The sequence below is a fragment of the Equus asinus genome, chromosome 2 (assembly GCF_041296235.1).
Source record: "Equus asinus isolate D_3611 breed Donkey chromosome 2, EquAss-T2T_v2, whole genome shotgun sequence".
NCBI classification, from domain to species: Eukaryota; Metazoa; Chordata; class Mammalia; order Perissodactyla; family Equidae; genus Equus; species Equus asinus.
Genome location: NC_091791.1, coordinates 23,320,331 through 23,338,645, shown reverse-complemented (window position 1 = coordinate 23,338,645; position 18,315 = coordinate 23,320,331).

Here is an 18,315-nt window from a genome sequence, read left to right as displayed (position 1 = left end):
CTCTGTAATAACATCTGTTCAGCAATCAGATATCACTCGGTGGTTAGCAGTAAAACCCCATAAAAAGTCAAATTAGCTGCCTTAGTGTATGTCACTATTTATGCCACCCTCCCACCTTAAACCTTTTTGGGTCTAAGCTATTTGGAGCAAGGCCCCAAATAACACCAAAACACAGAGTTCTTATGGGGAATCAAGCATGCCCTCATGAGAAACCAGCAGTTCATAAAGTCAAGGGGAATGATCAAAGAAAGTTGCAATTATTATAAGTGGTGGGTAAAGAGTGAAGAGGGGCATGTTTCTTGCTTCTCAGCCGTAGCTGGGACATCAGTTATCTTGTAGCTTTTCCAAAAAGCTTGAAAAGCAGCAAGGACACCTGTATTCAACCTTTAAAATTATGTATTATCTAATTTCAACCTTAAAATAGGGAGCTTCTCCAGAGCAAACAAGTTATAACAGTTATATCCATCATTTTTAGCCTCCTTAGGTGGTTGGTGAGCTGGGAGCGGGATGGGGAGGGAATATTGCTTATAAACTGCGCCATAGCCAAAAGGTATAAAGGAGAGAAAAACATAAACAACTTCTTTCTTCCTTCCTTTTTTCTCCTTTCTTTCCTTCCATCCTTTTCTCCTTCCTCCCTTCCTCTGTCATCTCTCTTTCTTTCTTTCTCTGTTTGCTGAAATAAAAATACCATCCCAGAGGAACTGAAACACAGTTCTGCATGCTTCTAAGTGGTGGACTATAAGTCCTTCTCTGAATTTCCTTATAGTGAGTATAATGAGAAAAATTGGTGAGCTTTGTAATTCCCAATAACATAATGTACTGTGCTTATAAATTTCAGCCCATCTAGAAGCAATGAGCTGCAGTGAGGGCAAAAAGAGTGAAACATTTCACAAGCATCCTGATGTCTGCATGACAAAAGAGAAGGAGAGGGGGAGACAAGTGAGAAAATGTAGCAATAGACAAGTCTGTTCAACATAAAATTAAGAGGGAAGGGGCAGTTGATTCTGAGGAAGCACTTTCGGCCAACCAGGACACATGCATCAATGTCAGCTAACATCACAGCCTCCCAAATAGTACTTCTGAAGGACAGTTACATGAGAATAGTATAGAAAGAACAGCTGAAAACCTACCAGCCTCTTTAGCTACACAAAGATTGGTGATAAATGCATGATAAATATGTGTTATACACAGAGATTAATAAATACCTCAAGTATGGAGCAGAGAAAACTAATGGCCAAATACATTAGGCACAGTTCTATCCATCAAGGGTAATAATTTGTTAACAATGTGATGCTCTATCCTAATTAAGTCCTTAGCTGCCATTAAAATGTTTTCCTTTGCTCAATTCTAACTTCATATATTTTGTTAGTTTGCACTAGAACGTCCCTTAAGTTCTGTTTCTACAATTAACTCCCAGCATGTGAAAAATGAATTATCTTTCACAATAGAAGTATAAGCAGACCCCTACTTCATTAATTTGGTGAATGTTCCTAATTCATCTATTTACTGAATGTTCCTGACTATAAGTACTAGACACAGTTTCATCTTAAGCTTCAATATTTTGTGACATCAAAATATGGAAGAGGTGGATTATCTGTCATTGAAGAAAAGTTGTTGAAAGTTATTCAAATTGTGCTATTATAGAGTGCAAAAGCAAAGTCTATCTAATGAAAAACAGCTTGCATGTCTTCTATACCTTCCTTAAGTAAATGCTAAACTAGCCTTTTTAGCTCTCCCGGGAATTTATATCCTCAAGCACAATTTGTTGTCTTTTCTATATATCTTCATAATAAAGAGTTCAACAGTATTGTTGGCTGCTTTTCTTGGAAATCTAATCAGGATATTCATTTTTTCCTATATGGTTACTACTTCCTCAGCTTGCTTTCTGGAATGCATTTTAAGGGAGAGTAGAAGAGCAAATCTCTTTAGTTGAGTGTTAGCAGTAGTGAAAATTCAGGGGGTCACTGAGATATTGATAAGCAAAGGGCCTCCTTCCTGAAGACCTTGTAGACTGGTCCTTCCCCAGTCTTTCCCCTGTCACTGTTGCACATCTTGTGTGAGTGAAGTGTCTCATCTGCCTTCATTCCTCAGGGAAATATTGTCTGAGTGTAGTGCTGATCAGTGGATTCTGACTCTCATGCATGCACAAGGAGCCAGTGTCAACACACAGTGAGATTGTATTGAGCTGTACCCCCTCCTTCATTGATTCCATCATCAACAGGACCCCCCACTGACTATTCACAAAAATATATCAAAATATTCCTGGAAGACAGAAATCCCAGAGAGAGACCTACTCTCTTTCCTGTCTACAGAAAGTTTCAATGTATACACAAAGCATGTCTGTTTATATTTATATTTCCTGGCATTCTCATTTCATAAGTGAATGTTACAGAAAGCAAAAGGCAAAAAAAATTGAAGATGGACCGTTGTTTATGACATTTCTTCTCCCTTTATCCTGGCAGCATAGAATTCATCAAACAGGAGCTCTAGGTTGTAACTCAGCTTCCTTGCTTCTATCTTCTTCATGAATATTTCAGTATTTACACTTCTGTTCAATGCACCAGGATGGATAACTCTATCCCTTGATAGATAGCAACCTAGGCTTCTCTGTTGTTGACATGTTTATTCTCCCTTCTAATTTTCCATTATATCTAAAGTTCATTTCACTGCTCCTAGCCTTATAGTATGCTCATTTTTGAAATATCCATCTTCTAAGATCATAGTTTCAGGGTCATAGCATTTACCCAGAGGAATTATTTGATTCGTGAAAACAGTGTGGGGTTTCAAATGTGCAGCCTGCTCAAATTAGTCAATTTCAACTTTGCTTTCTCTCATGTAGGACCCTTCTGTGAGTTCACCACGACCTGAGAAAGAACTCAGACAAGGTGTACCAGACAATGTTTGGAACTACGAAGAAAGAAGAGAGAGAGAGAAAGATGAAGGAAATGAGAGAAGCTCACCTGATGAAAAGAAATGCCTCTAGGATACTCGCAGCTCATCATTTTGCCAAGCAGTGATTACATTTTTACCACAATTCGCCTGTTAAGACAGCAAGATGCATACCTAAAAAATAAATTCGAGCACATATCACACAGGATTTGAAATCTAACTCTGTGAACACCGGAGCAAAAGACAATGAAGTGTACCGACAGAAATCTAAAGATAAATGAAAGATAAAGATAATAATAACAATGACAATATATTCTTTAGATAACCTATGCCTTGAAGAACATGAGGAACCATTGAAAGAAAGAGTTTCAATAGATGTAAGACTGGAGGAAATGCCTAGAGAGATGGCCCTCGTGGGCAGTGGTGCCATCATCAATAAGCAAAACCAGTGAGCTATTCATAGTGTTTATATTTGTGTGAGAGTTATATTTATCTTTTATATTTTCCTTTGCCAATGGTGTGAGATGATAGACAGGTACACAAAGACAGAAACAAGAGACAGAGAAAGGCACAATAGGCAAAGGAGAAGAGGCAAGAAGCTAGGCACAGATGCATTCATATTGACCAAGACTCCCTCAGCTCGACTGCATTTTGGACAGGATTCTTTCTGCCTCTAGACTCTTGATTTTCCATCTCTTAGAGCGTTTCCTTTTGAAACTTGTAATTAAAAATCCTTTTTCTGCCTCTTTGAGATGTAAATGTTTTTAAAAGTCTCTTGCGAGTTTTACAACCCAAGAAGGTCTTTTTCAAGGACCCGGGAGCCATCCCTTTGCAATGTTCTCATCAAGGAAGATAGTGCCCCCATCTCCCAGTCTTTGTGGGAAGGTAGGAGCCTAACTTCCCCTGGGGGTGCCTCGCTCCAAGTTGTAAAACTATCTCCTGCCATGAACATATAAGAAAGTTTACTTTTCCTTTTGGTAAAGACAACTAGCAAACACAGATGGCCTATGATCTTTTCCTCACCCTAGCTCTTAAAACCCCGCTGTTTTTTTGTTTGTTTCAGGGGAGTTGTGTTCAGATTCAGTTCTAGCCTCTTTTCCCTATTGCAATAGCCTTCAGTAAAATCTTCCTTGCTTGTTTGATATTGTCCAGTGCAATTTTTGCTTTGACATGTACGATAAAGATACTCCTATGCACCTTTCTTCTATTTTTATCTTGATGCAATGGAGAATGCAAGAATTGTGAATAAATATAGAACTGGTGGGAATCCCTGCTGTGTAATCCACCAGCTGTGTATCCTTAGGCAATTTAGTTAATGTCTGTGATACTTCCCCTCTTAATTTATAAAATGAACTATCATGCAGTGTCATTATAAAAATAAATGTAAAATTCCTGGCACAAAACAATCAGTAAACAGATCCTGGTCTCTCTCCATTCTGCAATGTGTTCTGTGCCTTAAGGCTCATGTTCTAAATATAATTTTTCATCAGTACCTTTTGGTGTTGGTGATGTCAGTGAGGTATATGTTGACAATGGAGATTTATTGAAAGAAAATATATACATTCCTCATGAGAAATTGCCTTTCCTGGAATTAGATAAATGTAGTGTTAAGACGGACTGTTTGGAGTGGGCATTGTTTTATTATCTGAATACTGAATACATCTGAATCATGTAGAAGTCACAACCTTGTGGCCAACAACAAAACTGATCCAAATAAAATTGTACTTCTGTCTGATATGTTGTTTATGCTCCATTTTACTTTGCTTACAGATACAAATGTTCATAAATACTTTGCTCACAGGACATGCACACATACACACATATACATACACATATACACGTATGCATATATACATATACACACAGATGTGTATATATATATATATATATACGTGATATGAAAACCAAAATAAATTAGTTGGTTATGAAAATGGCCCCGTAGCTAGCATGCTGCTTTTGTATAAGTGACTAAGTCCCAATCTGACAGGTGTAATGCAGCTGCCCAGTTTTACTCAGTAGGACATGGAGAAACAGTTAAACTATAATATCACCTCTATGTGGCCTTATATTTTTATTTATCGCAGATTGTTTTCCTAAGTAAATTTCATTATAGCTCTTGTGAAAGAAACCACTCTTTCTAGAACACCGGTGACATGGTATTTGACTAGGAAAATGTTGGGGATCTGGTGGAGCGAGCCTGGTTGTTACATTCTTGTACAGGAATTGAGATCAGTTCAACATTCCTGTGTTGAAAATTTACATCGTGCTAAAAGCTGAAATCCTTCTCTGAGTTGCTAGCATTTTCTATGCCTATAGTCACTATATAGTTGTTCACCTGTCTGAAGCCCCGATTCTATTCCCAGGTATGTACTCAGAGGCCGAGCTATCTTTGGAAACAGGAGAGGTTCTGTGTCTGACTCCTTGTTAGGAGAGGTTTGTAGCATCAGCTGGAGATTTTCTGAGAGCCCTGGAAACATGTAGCTGCATGATTATCCCTGGCTGTGATTTACCTGGGAGCTGGGTTGTGAGCTGCAACCACCATGTCCACAGAATAACTGGGCTCGGAGAGCAGCTGACTGTGTCATACTTTATGGCCTTAACAGCACCTTGAAGGAAGCAAGAGGTGCCTGAAGATAAAGGAGAAAACCCCTAGTGTGTCTGATGTTAATGATATTTATCTACCCCAATAATCATTCTGGTTTGTAAAACTTTCTTATTGTACTGCCTGAAGATTAACTATTTTTAAAAAGAGCTACTGAGGGGTCAGCCCCATGGCCAAGTGGTTAAGTTCGTGTGCTCTGCTTCGGTGGCCTAGGGTTTCACCAGTTCGGATCCAGCACCACTCATCAAGCCATGCTGAGGTAGTGTCCCACATAACAGAACTAGAAGGATCTACAACTACAATATAAAAGTATGTACTGGGGGGCTTTGGGGAGAAGGATAAAAAAAAAAGATTGGCAACAGATGTTAGCTCAGGGCCAATCTTTAAAAAGAAATAAATAAATAAAATAAAATTTTAAAAAAGAGCTACTGAAACATTCATCCCCTTTATTTTTTGTATTGTCATTTTCCTGGGGCTTAATTTTGGTTGGAGTCCCAAGAGCCAGATTGTATATTTACATGTGACTAAATTTGTAATGAGGCTCTCATTAACTGTGCCCACACGAAGATGTTGGGATAGCATGGTAGATATCGCCCCCAGTAAATTACTCCTATCCCCTTTCAAGGTATTTAACTAATGTAATTAACTAGTGACAGATCCGATTTTCCTCTAGTAGAGAAGTAAAGTTATACAGCTCAATAACAATGGGATGAATAAGTGTCCATTGCAATCGCAGAGGGAAACTCTCTCATTAAAACTAAAAACTTAAGTTGCAAGATCCCACCCAAGGCATCCTGTGATACTTCTTGATAGTTTTTCGTACTTCATGTCCTCTTCTTTCTCTTTCCTTTTCTCTCCTCTTTCCCCCACCTCCTCCTTCTACCTCTCCACCATACTGATAAAATGTAACTGTGCACCATATACTAGATGCAGCATATACTAGGTTAAGCTCTTCACTGGCATTATTTACTTCTCAGAAAAATTCCTATAAAGTAGGCACTCTCACTAGAGCCATTATAAAAATGACACTTAAAGAGTTATACAACTGCAGAAAGCTAAAAAGCTTGCAAATGACAGAGATTGAATTGTCTTTCTAAATCTAGAGCCTGGGTCTTTAACCATTATGCTGTGCCACCTCTCATCTGAAAGCATGTCTGAACTCTTTGATGCAGAGGTCTTGGTACATGCTGAAGTGATTAATTAGCTTTGTCTTTTGTCCTTGAATGTAGCAGCACTAATGTATAAAGAATAAGACTGGCTTATTAATGCACAGAAGAAATTTTCTTAACCAAAAGTAACAAATCAGTGTCAACATTGAAAGGAAAATCCAAGGAACTAACAGCTAATTTGTTTTAAGAAATAGATAAAAGAAAGAAAAGTAATTGTTTTTAGAAGGCTTGATGAGAAATGGGGAAGTGGTAAGCAAGAGACTGATGCCCTTGCTATTACCATTATTAATAATTTTTTAGTGCTTTCTAATTTTTTTTTGTGAGAAAGATTGGCCCTAAGTTAACATCTGTTGCCAATATTCCTCTTTTTTTTTTCTCCCCAAAGCCCCAGTACGTAGTGTATATCCTAGTTGTAGGTCATTCTAGTTCTTCTATGTGGGATGCTGCCACAGCATGCCCTGATGAACAGTGCATAGGTCCACACCCAGGATGTGAACTGGCGAACCCTGGGCTGCCAAAGCAGAGTGCGCGAACTTAACCACTCGACCACAGGGCTGGCCCCCTTTAGTACATTTTTAAATTGCTAATTACATAAAGTATTTTTTGGAAAAAAAGACCCAAATACCAAGGAATTACAAATCAGCTAGGGGGAACTGGAACTTCTGCTTCCAACCTTGATTCTGTAGCTGGAACTTACCCTCCTGAAGTTAACAATGAGAAAGCAGAAGAAAATATCTGAAATAATTGTTTTCAGATATTGGCCAACAGGCAGTGCAAAGCCATCATCTCTGATAGAAGGGAAACTTATAATGTCAGTCCTATGATTGCCTTGGAGAGAGAGATTTTGCAGATCACAACTTGAAGGGTCAAGGGGGTAACCCAATAGAAGTTGGCAGGTTTGCTGAGTTGAACTCTACAACAGAGTTTAGAATTTAAGGCAGCTGAGGCAAGTAGCATTTGAGAAGCTGAGTGCTAGAGAGATTTCTTCCTAGAAAAAGAATATCGGAAACCTATATTCAAGTCTCTTTGAGATTTGGATTAAATACTAAGAAACTTATTTGAAAATCCATAATACTGGGCAAAGAATTATCAAATGATGGCAAGCTAAACAATTCCTGCAATTCACACAGGGCTGAGAGGCTTTCAAGATCCGACCAGCAGAGCGAGGAGTCATTGTTAAACAACTAGCACATTTTGTGGCAACCCAAGAGGGGTCTGTAGCATCAAACAAGCACAGAAGAAAAGACTACTCTAAATTTATTCCGAAAAAACTTAAAAATTAGTCTTGAAAGGATTAAGTTGTTCTACAGGTAACTTAATTGCCTTCTAGATCAAAGTCCAATAATAGGCAAACATAGGTAGAAGATAAAATCAAGCACAAAGCTTCAGAAAACTCACAATTGTACAATGACCAATCAAAAATGACTAGATATGAGAGGAAATAAGAAAGTTCCCTTGACAAGGAGAAAAATCAACCATTAGGAACATACTTCAAAGGAGAGAGATGATGAGATATGCAGAGAAGGGCTTTATTGTATCTATTATAATTATACTCAAGGAAAGAGAAGACACAAATAGAATGCAGAAGAAAAAGGATGATTTTAAAAGTAACCTAATAGAATTTCCAAAAATGAAAGATATCATATCTTAAAATAAAAATAAAAATCATTGACACATCAGCAGATTAGACACAGCAGAAAAAGAGAGCAATAAACTTGACTTTATAGTTATAGAAACTATCCAACTTGAAGCAATCAGGAAAAATAAATAAGGATTAAAAGCAACCAAGGAATCCATGACAATAGCAGATTTTATACATATGTATAATCGGAGTCCAAGAAGGAGAGGAGAAATGAGGGTAGGCAGACAGACAAAAAAAAGAAAGAGAAAGATAAAAAAAAGGCCAACAGTCTTCAAATTTAATGAAACAACCATTAATCTACATAACCAAGAAACTAAAATAACTTGAATCAAGGGGCTGGCCTGGTGGCTTAGCGGTTAAGTTTGCAGGTTCTGCTTCGGTGGCTCGGGTTTGGTGCTTTGCATCCCAGGTGCGGACACAGGCACCGGTCGTCAGGCCATGCTGTGGCAGGCATCCCACATATAAAATAGAGGAAGATGGGAACGGATGTTAGCTCAGGGCCAATATTCCTGAGCAAAAACAGGAGGATTGGTGGCAGATATTAGCTCAGGGCTAATCGTCCTCAAAAAAAAAAAAAAAAAAGAAAAGAAAAGAAAAGAAAAGAAAATTTAAAAAATTAAAATAACTTGAATCAAGAAAATCACCAAAAAAGAGAGAATGTCCTAATAAGATTGAAAAAATAGATAAAAATGAAAACTTAAAAGACTGAGGGCGGAATAAAAATAGGGACATTTACAGACGAATGAAAATAGAAATTACATCTGGGTGAAACCAGTGAGAATGCAAACTGAGAACCTCTGAAAATCCTTTCTTCCCTCAAGTAACAAGAAAAGTGGGAAAAACTGTGAAAATAATTTTTTTTAGAATTCTGGAAATTAAACAAAGGCTTATACAATCTGACAAGCATTTATTAGAGAGAAATAGCGGAACTTTGGTAATAATAGCAACCTTTATTGCCTTTACCTTGCCTAGTCCCATCTCCCTCCTTCCAGCTCTGTGGTAGCCTTGAAAATGAACAGCCCCACAATCACAGTGAAAACCAAGAGCTCAGCAGCCCTGGAAGGGGCAGAGCAGGGTGGGAGCTCCTCCAAAGCCCCCTTCCCAAAGAACTGTTATCTGATCTGTCTGGAAATCCCCTATTAAATCCCACTCACTTGTCTTTATTTGACCCGACTGAGAATTCACATCACACTATGTGAACACACTTTCCCCCAGGGTATTTGTAAAAAATAACATTGTCAGTTGTTTAATATCACAGCTGCCTGAGGTGTAGGTAAGAACTGGGGCACAAAATGAGCTCTCATCAAAAAATAAAAATAAAATAATTATCACAAAGGGAAATGCTAGTGAAACAGATGAACAGATGTTCACAGGGGCTTTGGAAATCTCTGGTATATTCTTGGGAGTGCAGAAGGCCATACACATACATGGGGCTGTTCTCCTGTGTGCCAGCACTGTGAGTATGTACAGGAAAAGACCTGAGAAGGTTCTACTCTCTCACCTCTGGCTCATCTTGAGATTCTGTGCAGTTGAGAAGTTAAAGCCAAGGCAGAGTTGTAAACTTCTTGCCTAAGCCTTGAAGGCATGAACCAAGACACATAAAGAACCCTTTGGCAAAGATTAGCTGGGTTATTGCAGTCTTTAATACTCAATTTCCCATAATGCATAGAAGAACTAGAGAGAAGATCAACAAGGAAAAAGAAGACTAGCACCACACTGAAGACCAACTAGAGCTATGAGATGTCTATAGGACAGTCTACCCAACAATAGCAGACTTCTTTAGGATAAACCATATGTTAGGCCATAAAACAAATCTCACTAAAAGGACTGAAATCATACAAACTATGTTCTCCAACTGCAATGTAATAAAATTGAGAATCAATAACAAAAGGAAATTTGGGAAATACACAAATATGTGGAACTCAAACAACACATGTCTAAGTAACCAATGACTCAAAAAATAAATCAGGAGGAAAATCAGAAAATATTTTGAGATAAATGAAAATGAAGGTACAATATACCAAAACTTATTAGATGCAACAAAAACGGTGTTTACGGGGGCATTTATAACTGTAAATGCACACATTAAAAAATAAGAAAGTACTCACAATCAATAACCTTACCTTGTACCTTAAGAAACCATTAAAAGAAGTGCATACTAAACCTGAAGTGTGTGAAAGAGAGGCAATAATAAAGTTAGAGTGGAAGTAAATAAAATAGAAAGTAGTAAAACATACAGAAAATTAGTGAAACCAAAAGTTTGCTCTTTGAAAAGATCAACAAAATTGATAAACCCTTAGCTAGATGGAGGAAGAAAAAAAGAGAGAAGACTCAAACTACTAAAATCATAAACGAAAGAGAAAACATTGCTACCAATTTTACAGAAATATAAGGTAATATTGTCAACAAGTGGATGCTAGCAAATTAGATAAACTAGGTAAAAATGAAAAAAATTCCCAGAAAGACAGAATATACTCAAATCACAAGACACATATACCATAATGTACAAAATTTTGTTAAAAGAAATTAAAGATGTAAATAAATGGAAAAATCTCATATGTTCATGGATTAGAAGACAATATTGTTAAGATGGTAATATTCCTCAAATTTATCTACAGATTCAATGTGATCCTTATCAAAATCCCAGGGTTTTCCTCCCCAGAAATTAACAAGATGATCTTAAAATTTATCTGGAAATGCAAGGGACAAAGAATAGCCAACATAATCTTGAAGCAGAAGAATGAATTTATAGGACTTATACTTCCTGATTTCAAAATTTAGTATAAATCTATAATAATCAAAACTGTATCATACTAGCATAGGAGATAACATAGATATCTGAATACATAGAGAGATACAGAATTGAGAGTGCAGAAATAAATCCTTACATTTTGTCAATTGATTTTTGACAAGAGTACCAAGAAAACTCAATAGTCCTTCCAACACATGGTGTTGGGAAAATCGAATACTCACAAACAAAAGAGTAATATTTGACTTCTGCCTCACCCCATATAAAAATTTACTCAAAATTTATCAAAATCCTAAGTAAAAGATCTAAAACTATAAAACTTTTAGACAAAAATATAGGCATAAATTTTAGTGATTGTACTAGGCGACAATTTCTTAGCTGTGCCACCAAAGGCACAACCAACAAAAGAAAAAAATGATAAACTGGACTTTATCAAAATCAAAACACTTTATGCTTTAAAGGACACTATCAAGACAGTGAAAAGACAACACATGGAATGGATGGAAATATTTACAAATCATACATATGACAAGGGGTAAGCATCCAGAACATGCAAAGAACTCTTACAACTTAACAATAAAAATGGGCAAAAGTTTGAATAGACATTTCTTCAAAGAAGATACACCAATGACGATCAAGCATATGAAAAGATGTTCAATATTGTTATTCATAAATGGGAAGCAAATCAAAACCACAACGAGATACCACTACACACCCATGACTATGACTATAATCAAAAAATTTACAATAACAGGTAAGGATTTTGAGAAATTGGAACAATCATTCCTTGTTGATCAGAATATAAAATGGTGAAGCTACTTTGGAAAAACAGTTTGGCAGTTTCTCAAAGTTAAATATAGAGTGACCATAAGATCCAATAATTCCCCTCCTAGGTATATAACCCAAAAGAAATTAAAACATACGCCAACACAAAAATTTGTACATGAACGTTCATCACAGTATTATTCATAATAGCTAAAAGCTTGAAATATTACAAATATCCATCCGTTTATTAACTGGGAACCAAAGCGATATAATCATACAATGGAATGTTATTTAGCCATAAGAAGGAATGATATGCTGATTCATGCTTCAACATGGATGAACCTTGAAAATGTCATACTTACTGAAAGAAGCCATACACAGAAAGGAACATAGGGTATGATTCCATTTACGTGAAATTCCAGAGTAGGCAAATCCATAGAGACACAAAGTAGAATAGTGGTTGCCAGGAGCTGGCAGGAGGGGAATGGAAAGTGACTGATAGTGGATATAGAGTTTCTTTTTCAGAACATTTTTATTATGAGGGAAATTTTCTGTATGTTGGCTTGTTTGGAGGTACAATAGGTTCTCATTCTTTGGACAGTTACATAGGGAAAAGGTACTTCTTTCAAGTTATACGGCTATTATACATTTTGGTAAATGACCTATCCTGGTCAATACAGCCTGCATCTCTGCTGGAACTCTTAGATTGCCCAGACACTGTGCATAAAGTGTACATAGATTGATCAGTCATAAGTAAATGTGTACTAAATATTATGTGTTATTTTAATTAAGTACACTTAATCTTATTTTTACCGGTTTTATCCTAGTCATGATTTGAATTTATTCATAATTTCCAGACCAGCCTAACTCCCCAATTAATTGAGACTGGACTGACTTTGTATAATAACAATTACTTAAGTGAGTTACTCTATCTCTGCAATGGTATCATCTCCACCCACTCAAACCTGACTAATGCTTTTTGCTAAGCTCAAATTAAGCCTTCTCTAAAAGAAAAAAAAACAAAAAACAAAAAAACAACTCTCCATATTCTCTAAAACACAGATTTCTTTGTCTCCATTAAAACTCACAGCACTGAGAGTCTGCATGTAATCTTTTACATGCTCGGCATTTATTTCCATCACATTTAGACACCTCGTCTACTGTTTCCAAGGAACAATAGATGTGACTAAGGCATAGTCGCCTGCATTCAAATAGATTACAGTCCAAGTTAGAAACAGACCTCTAACCTTAAAGTTACGATTCAAGTTAATAAGTGCCATGGATAGCGCTACACAATTGTGATGGCTAAGTTTCTGTGTCAACTTAGCGAAGCCATGATGCTCAGTTATTCGATCCAACACCAGACTAGATGTTGCTGTGAAGATATGTTTTATATGTGAGTAACATTTAAATCAGTAGACTTTGAATAAAGCCGATTACCCTCCATAATGTGAATGGATCTTGTCCAATCAGTTGAGGGCCCTAAAAGAAAAGACTGAGATCCCCCAAGGAAAGATTCTCCTCCCGACCACCTTTGGGCTCAAGACCGCAACATCGACTCTTGTTGGAATTTCTAGCCTGCTGGAATTCCTAGTCTGGTGTAGGGGAGGAAGGCATTTCCTCTCCCACTTTGGCTCCTTCTGGCTGGATAAGGAATTAAATTCACATGAGACAGAATAACAGGAGAAAATGAAACAAAGCTTTATAACATGTATAATGGGAGAGGCTCAGGAAAACTGAGCAACTCTGCTAACTGGCTGAGGCTACCTGTTCAAGTATCTTCAGCTGCAGACAAGGAAGACATTTAGGGTAGTGATTTCAGTCTTCAAAGGGGAGGAAGGCAACCCATGTGGAAATGGGAAAGCAAATGTTTGGTAAATAGAACTTTGATAAGAGTGGGCTTAGCAAGGATCCTCCCAGTCTACCAAAATCCAAAGTTATCTATAGTGATGGCCTGTCTTGGGGACAGGCCTTTATTTTAAATTTCTTTTAGGCAGTTAGCAGGGAAAAGTCGAATGTTCTTGCTGAGTCTGAGGCTTTATTGTCTTCAGCTTGAAATAATCCACATACCAGAGTGGTGCATCTTGGGGCGGCCTGCCCTCAACCCCATCACTGTCCTAAGGAATTCAGAGTTGCCGGCCCCCACAATTGAGCAAGTGAACCAATTTCTTACCACACACACACACATGCACACAGATACAGACATATGCACACACATCCTATTGGTTCCATTCTGTCCTGAGGCATTAGTGAAAGCTTCACAAAGAAAATAAAAATTGGGTCAGGGCACAATTACTATTACAGGTACTTAGGTTCTTATTCTGTGCCAGCACTATTCTAAGTTCTGTGAGTATGTTATTTAATTTAATCCTTATAACTATCCTGTGAACTATAAAACACAATTTGTAGAGGATAAAACTAAGGAAACTAGGGCATAAAAATTAACATAATTTACTCAAGATCATGTGGCTGAGTGGTGGAGTAGAGATTCAAATTCAGGCTTTCTTATTCCCAAGACTTGAGCATTGGCTCTCAACACCCCGTTTTGAAGGACAAAATGTTACTTATCAAGTGCGGCAGAAAAGGATGGTTCTGGCGAACAGAAAGAGTACTGAGAATGAAAAGCCTAGGTCATACTGATAGCATAGGGAGGAGTTCTATGAGTCTAGAATGAATGACAAGGGGAATATATGAGGGCGTGGAGAGTGGTAGTGGTTGTGGGTGATATAAAATGTTGGAACCAGAATTCAAATGATATTCAATGCTATGATGAATAATTTAGATCAGATTTGATAACGAATAGGAAAGCTTTGGTGTATTTTTAAGCTGGATGTATAACATTATGTAATAACTAATATTTATTGAGCCAGGAGCCACACTTTATTCTAAGGGACTTAAATATACACCCGTTGTAGCTGTATAACAACCCTGCATGGTAGTTCCTTTTTGAACCTCCATTTCATGCAAGAAGAAAGCAAGATCCTGAAAAGACAGACAGCTTGATCAATGCCATACTTGAAGAGCAACAGAGCCAAGATTCGAACTAGGGCAGTCCAACTATAGAGCTATAACAATGCTTCCCATGACTGAGCAAAGCAAAGTAACTCTGGCCACAGAGCTCACGGGACAACATTAAGATCAGAGATATGGGAAAGCTAAGGTCATAATCTGGATAAGAGAAAATGAAGATCTAAACAACTGTTCTGAGGATGGAAAGAAATACTCAATAGGAGGCAGGAACTGTCTTCAATTGTATTTTCCACCTGCTGGTCACATAAACTTTGGTTGATTGACTGATTGGCTTCATAAATCACAAGCTGCCAACCTCCAGTGAGATTGTTCTCTTCATCATTAAATCTATTGCTAAAGAATTTCTGTTTTTAGTAAGGGCATTCTCTCTTAGTTCCATATTCAGTTACCCTGCCAAGTATCTCCTCTATAGATAAAATGGATTCTTCTATTCCAGAGCTGACAAGCTAAATTATATTCTCTATAAAAATGCTTACAAGTTGTGCAGCAATTTAGGCTGAAGAATTTACCCAACTAAGCTCATCCCCGCTACACACAAAATATAATGTCCTGGACTTTTCCCAAGCCTTGGGGAGGGCTTTCTCTGTTTATAGAGACCTTAGAGCATGACCAGACATGTCCGGGCATAGCTATTCCTGCTATGGGTGTTCTATTTGCATTATGACTTCACTTGGTGCTGCAATATAATGTGTACACACCAATTTTCAACTTCTCTAGGAACATTATTTAGTCCCCAAGCTTAGCGTAACTGTCAAAAACATTCATGATTTCAGGAACCAAGTTACAGTTTCCTGGGGGGATTTTTCCCTCCTTGACAGCCCTCATAACCTAATCATCTCTCACAGGCCCCCACATCCTAATATCATCATCCTGATGGGTTAAGATTTCAAAATATATATTTGGGTGGGGGTGGGGCGGTGGCACAAACATTCAGGCCGTAGTATGTGCTAAAGAATATGTTAATATTTTTTTTTACTTTCAAGCACCATAAAAGTAAACTAAGAACAATGTTTTGGTTGAGTCTTAGAAATAACAGAACTATCCATGTGTTCAAGATGATCTCTCTGTCTCTCTCTTTCTCTCTCACACACACACACAAACACACATACACACACACACATCCCCATTTCCCTCTGTGTGTCAGACTTATTCTCCTCTCTCAGAGCAGCTTTCTTCTACACATGGCCAAATACACGATTGGTGAGAGCTTCCACATTTCACATCTTACAGATGTAAATGGAAAAATTGACCTAATCATCTCCCTTGTTCCAAGAGTAAAAATCTTGGATAGGTGACTCACTTGTTAAGCTTAGGTCAAGGTCCTATCCTGAACCAATCAAATATGGCTGGTAGGTATATATAACAACAGAGTTCCAGAGTTCCAGGTTTGAGTTAAGGAACAGTATTCCAAGAAGTGTATTGTCATTCCAATATGAAGTATTCAAGACCAGATGAAACAAGTAAATGCCACGGAGGCTACATAAATTAGGATAAGCCCAAATTATTGATGTTCATGGACTTACCTTCTTTTAAAGCAAAGGATAAAAAAGTGTAACCTCTTATACTCACTCACCCAAAGACATCAATAGCTCAGCCCTGAAGTCCTACTTTGAAACCTCAATCTGAAAGGTCTCTTCTCACATTTTATTCTATTTATGTCCTAGTCATCCCCTACCCCAGGCTCAATTCATGTCCGACCTCCTCTAAGAAACTTCTCTAAGTATTATATTTTATCTTTTCTCCATTCTCATAACACTGAGAACCAGATTCACAAATGGCTCTTCTTAATCATATACTGTCTTGTATTGTTCATTAGCTTTTGGGCTTATGGTTCATCTCCCCAACAGGACTATAACCTCGATAAATCTTTTATAATGACTATTATTGGTACAACAATGACTAAAACTGCTTTTGTTCCATGTCCTGAAGCTTAGAGCACAATGCTGAGTATACTCCTGGTAAATACATGAATAGGAACAAATTTGGGGAAGATGAACACCAGTTGTACAAAGAGCACTGAAGATGCTCAAAGCAAGCAGAACAGATGAGTGGAGGGCCATGGTCTCTTTCTTGAGACATAAATTGAATAATAAAAGCTAAGTAATATATTAAGGGATAAACTCAAACACACAGGATTTCTAAAGTGCTCCACTAGCAATGAGCTTGGAATGAGGAGCCAGTGTTCTATTTCTCCTCTTCCTTTTCTAGGGAATGTCTCAGAAGCAGAGGTAGTTAATAAAATTTACAGAGAGAAATGATTTATTTTCTAGAAGAAAAATGGAGTTGTGTTTTAACACAAAATTCTAAGTCTGAGGCTTGTCAACTCAGACCATGAAAATGGCTGGCATTAAGCTCACTCATTTGGACTAACTGAAATGACCAGAAATTTGAATTAGGGGGAAGTCCCAATTATGAGGTGTACTGAAAAGCCACAAGTAAAATCGAAACTAACAAAGGACTATCAGAAAACATTCAAGGGGGAGACCATCCAGGGTGAACTAACCATGAATATTTGCCATTTGCAAATTCATTGTTAGGGCATAATTTATATTCTGAGAGTAACTCACTGAAAACAACTTGTATTTGGAAGGAAGACAAATTTCCTCTTTTATACTTGTTTACATTATTGTTTGTTGAACTCATTTATTAAATATTTGCTCATTTCTGTGTGTATTTCGCATTTTAAAAATACATTCACATTTCTTCATGACCCCATAAGTAAAAGAAAAGCATGATTATGACTCCCTTTCAGAACCAAACAATGTAAGGCTTAAAAGACGCCCTGACTTGCCACAGATTGCAGTGTGAACAAGGAGTGCAGTGGGACCGGAAACTCATAGACGTAAGATGTCTTTCTAAATACTTCTGATGAGGTAACTGCTGACCTACACCAACAATTCTAAGTCAGGATGGTCTGAAAAAAATAAGATTTTACAACATTCTTAGTTTTTAGAGAGAAAAATATATGCTGATGTGTCCAGAGGAGAAACAATTATGCAGAAAAAAAACACTTCATCTTCTCCAGATTAATATGTGTCAATGTTAAGAGCAATACTTACTAGGTGTTTGGGACAGAAAAGAGGGGGAAGCCTTCTCTGATTTGGGCTGAGCTTGACTGCAGTATAGTTATTTCTTTTTATTGTTTAGCTTTCACTTGAAAAGGTATATAGCTGCTAGATATATAAATGCATATTCTCTCTCTTTCTCTCTTCTTCCTGAATTGACATGATCACATACTTGGAACTAAATGGACAAATGGATGAACTTAGGGGCTTACACAGTAGAATTCTCTCTCCTTCCTCCTTATGTACACCACTTTTGCAGAGGGATGCTTATGAAGGAAATTGGATTCACTGTTTGTACACAGCAATATATTTAGCTTGAAGTTGTATGTGCAGGTCCAATTAATTCTTTTAACAATATGGGTGAAATGAGGCTACTGGATAATGTTTGTAACCAATTATAATTG